Consider the following 4739-nt stretch of genomic DNA (forward strand, 5'->3'; position numbering starts at 1 on the left):
TTCCGTTCATGACCGAGAAAAATCCGCACATGTCCGAGGAATTCCGCCCAGTGCCGAGACACTGCGCACAGGTCCCAGAAACCTCGAACATGCTCGGAAATTTCCGTTCATCCGAGAATTTTCTCCGACCATGACCCTCTAGTCCGCCTCTACAGTCCGAGAAACTCCGAATGATCGGAGAAACTCGTCGGATGACCGAGAAAAATCCGAACATGTTCGAGAGATTTCGCACATGGCCGAGAAACTGCGTCCGTACAGTCCGAGAAACTGCGCACAGGTCCGAGAAACCTCGCACAGGTCCGAGAAATTTCCAAACAAGTCCGAGAAATCTCCGAACAAGTCCGAGAAAAATCCAAACATGTCCGAGAAATCTCCGAATGGTCGGTTGAAGAACCATCAACCATCAACCATCACCCATCACCCATCTCATATCTCATATCTCCTATCACCTCTATCACCCATCACCCATCACCCATCACCCATCTCCCCATCTCCCATCTCTATCTCCTCTATCTCCCATCTCCCACCTCCCACCTCCCACCCCCCTTTCCCCCCATTCCCCTTGTTGGGAATGAGGAAAATCGGGGAATGAGAGAAAAACGAGATTGTTTGGGTTTCGCATTTTTGGTTCGCGGCCAGACCATAAATTTTCCCGAACGTGAGCACCATACGGGACTGCTCAGTGCGTAAATCCGACGGCACTGAAAATTTCGATGAACCGTGGCCGGAAATTTTCAGACCGGCGGGATAGTCATCCGGCAGACCATCCCATGCCGGCACGATCGTGTATGAGGGGGGAACATACATGACCTTACCGACCTCCCATCGTTGGAAATCCATCATCCGTCGCCCGTCTCCCATCTCCCATCTCCCCATCTCCCATCTCCTTTATATTTTGCCCCCCTTTCCCCCCACCCCCCTATATAGGTTTATTTGCCAAAACACTTATGGCACGACAAGAAGTTTCGCTGAAAAACTCATTCGTATGTAATTATTATGAATTATCGACGATATTCGGTAAAAAATTCGGGAAAAATAGTTCTGGTGCTCAGAAAATTATGAAACTTTGCCACAAATAAGATCATATCATCATAGTGTTGTGTACAAAAAATCAGATCAAAATTCCCAGCCGATTTTTCTCTAGACGCGTACTTCTGCTCAAACATTTCAATGTTTCCTGGTGCCAGAAGCTTTTTTGCAAATAAACCTATATAGGGGGGCATGGTAGTTGGGGTCTGGATGGGTCGGTACGGTCGTGTATGTTCCCCTCCTCATACACGTTCGTGCCGACATGGGATGGTCCACGGGGTGACTGTCCCGCCGGCCGGCGGTTTTCCGGCCAAAATTCCGGCGACAGTTCGCCGGAATTTTCAGTGCGGTCGGATTTACGCACTGAGCAGTCCCGTTCGGTCCGATCAACGAGAATCGTTGCTCTTCGCGCTTTTGCGGCTTGGATTTGACATGTACGGACGCAGTTCATCAGTCATTTCTTTTCCAACAGAAAATTTAACATGTAGAAGATCTCACGCAAAAGAAAAATATGTCAATATAAAGAAAGGGAAGGAACAACCAGCAAATGAATGATTTGCAAGAAAAAAGAAAACATGCTATTGAAGAAAAATGGAAAGAGTAAGCAAAAGAAATGAAGATAAAGAAAAGAAAAAATAAATATGATGAAATGAAATGGAAACCCTATGCAGGAGGTTGAGTATAAATATAGAGGCGTGCACAAGAGAAGAGATCACCCAAGTAGAGAAACAATGTTTGAGTCGTGAAAGCTTTGGGCATAAACATATTTATATGGGAAACACGGGTGAGTGATACTTGAGATAGAATGAAGTGTATCTGAGGGGGAGCCTTCAAATAACAGGCGAACCGCTCAAAGAGCCTAGACGAGTCTAGAGTTACACGGGATGTGCGAGGCACACATAGTGTATGAGCTGATAGAATTCATGTTGTAAGGGGGGAACAAACTCAGAGGGAGTTGTATTCTTGGGATGGATTAGGCTCGAACAAAAAAGAGTTGTAATTCATTTTCTTTACAAATGAATAGAATCAGTTGGGAAGTTTTTGAAAGCAATATCGTATGAGTTTACTTTTTCAATTGGTATCAGAGCAGGTTAATGATTGTAGGAATTAATTGTTCTTCTCATATCGGTGTACGATTCAGTCTCACACGATGGATGGATACAAGGAGATGCAAGCACTAAGGAAGCATGCAATATTTGACTCAACTAATTATGGGCATACCGAGATGAAATACAAAAAATCACTTGTCACCCATGAGCAAGAAGAAACCGAGTTGGACAGTGACGACGAAGAAGTTTCTAACTCTGTTGCATTCTTTGGAATCATTGAAGAAGGAGAAGAAACACTGGAAGATGATTCAAGTGATGATGAAGAAATAACTGATGACGACTTATACAAAGAAATGACGAAACTGGTTCGAATGAACAGATATTTGTTGGATGAGAAGAAGCGGTTGGAGAAGAAACTTAGAAATACTCAGATCCAACTGACATCTACTCAACATCAACTATCCCAAAAAGAAGAAGAAGAAGCATCGTTCATGAGATGTCAGATTGAAGAGACCAAGAAAAATCTTCATCTTCTTGGAAGTGGAACTGGTAAGTTGGATCATCTACTTGGACAGGGAAGAAGTGCACGAGATCAATCGATACTTGGATATGCGGGAAAGGAGCAATATCACCCAACATTTATGTCTGGAGAAAATCTTGAACGAGAAGTACCTGACTTGGTACGAAGTACTTTTGGCGCTGTCAGAAATACCCAAGAGTTAAAGTGGATGTGCGAACCTCTCAGAAGCAAAAAGAGTATAGAAGTTGTTATTACTGTGAGAAGAGAGGATATATTCGAAGGAATTGCTATCACCTACGACAGAAAATGAACTCTAATTGGTACATTCATTCGAACTTGAATCACTCTTATGTGTCTCATCCTTCGAGGAATCCTAGGTGGATTCGTAAATCTAATTTTTCATGCAATGTTGCATGTGCGCCTGAGCGAACGAATAGAAACGATGTCTGGTATTTGGATAGCGAATGTTCAAGGCACATGACAGGATGTTAGAAGATGTTGACAGATTTTGAAGTAGCTTTGACAAGCGACAATGTCACATTCGGAGATGGAAAACAATGAAAGATCATCGGTAAAGGAACTTTGGAATGTGTTGGAGTACCCAAGCTGACGGATGTCAAGGTAGTTCAAGGTTTGAAGACTAACTTGATCAGTATAAGTCAACTATGCGATAATGGTATGAAAGTGAATTTTACAAAGAATGCATGCTTTGTGATCAATGCGGATAACAAGTTTGTTTTAACTGAGCAAAAGACATTAAACAATTGCTACACATGGGTTGATAACCAGATTTTCAGAAACTCTTTCAAGGATTCTAAGATACAGACTTGGAATTGAGCAATCAAAAGCTCAGGTATGGTTTTGAATTTATGCTTATACACAAGGGGAGAAAAGGATCGAAAGGTATATGATCATACACATAGGGGGAGAGATGATTCAAGAGGAGAATGATCAGAAAGGTGTATGGTTGAAGTTGGTGAGCGAATATTGCTGAGCAAATATGCATGGTTGAAATCATTGAGGACGATATCGAAGAGCCAAGTGGATGAATATGTGTTCAAGTATAAGTGTGTATAAGTATAAAGTCAAAAAGGGGGAGACTGTTAATGTAAGGAAAGAACACAAGAGAAGATTCAACTTCTAGAACATCTCAGACAAAAAGAGAAACATGCCAATATAAAGAAAGGGAATGAACAACCAGCAAAGGAATGATTTGCAAGAGAAAAGTAAATATACCATTGAAAAAAGATGGAAAGAGTAAGCAAAAGGAATGAAGATAAAGAAAAGGAAAAACAAATATGATGAAATAAAATGGAAACCCTATGCAGGAGGCTGAGCATAAATATAGAGGCGTGCACAAGAGAAGAGATCACCCAAGTAGAGAAAGAATGTTTGAGTCGTGAAAGCTTTGACATAAACATATTTGTATGGGAAACATGAGTGAATGATACTTGAGATAGAGTGAAGTGTATTTGAGGGGGAGCCTTCAAATAACAGACGAACCGTTCAAAGGGCGTAGACGAGTCTAGAGTTACACGAGGTGTGTGAAGCACACATAGTGTATGAACTGATAGAATTCATGTTGTAAGAGGAAAACAAACTTAGGGGGAGTTGTGTTCTTGGGATGGATTAAGCTCTAACAAAAAAGAGTTGTAATTCATTTTCTTTACAAAGAGTCGTAATTCATTTATATATATATAGGAATGTTATATCAGCATAAAGTGAGCTGTGATTCGTTTAATTCTTTTACTGTTCTTTATATAATATATAATGATTTGTGTTTTAAAATTTAGGAATGGTTTATGCCTTAAGATTAGTTTAGTGTTTAGGTTTAAAGATTAGGATTGAATCGGCTGGAGTGTAGAATTTAGGATGGGAAGTGAAAAAGAAACATTTTTTTTAAAAGAATTAAATAATTGAATGATTAGTATGATATTTAAGAACAATTTTAGAATATACACATACTACATAGGACTAACTTTTAAAAATTCAGCATTTTTCTTTTAATTAATTACTTTTGACCGTGGAACTAATTTCAAAAATTACGTGGTTGTGACGTATAAAGTGTGTATATATATATAAAATAATATAAAAACAACTAAAAATGTGAAAAATTTTACATTGGAAATGAAAGGGAAAGA

The sequence above is a fragment of the Tarenaya hassleriana genome, unplaced genomic scaffold, assembly GCF_000463585.1.
Source record: "Tarenaya hassleriana unplaced genomic scaffold, ASM46358v1 Cleome27, whole genome shotgun sequence".
Classification (NCBI taxonomy): Eukaryota; Viridiplantae; Streptophyta; class Magnoliopsida; order Brassicales; family Cleomaceae; genus Tarenaya; species Tarenaya hassleriana.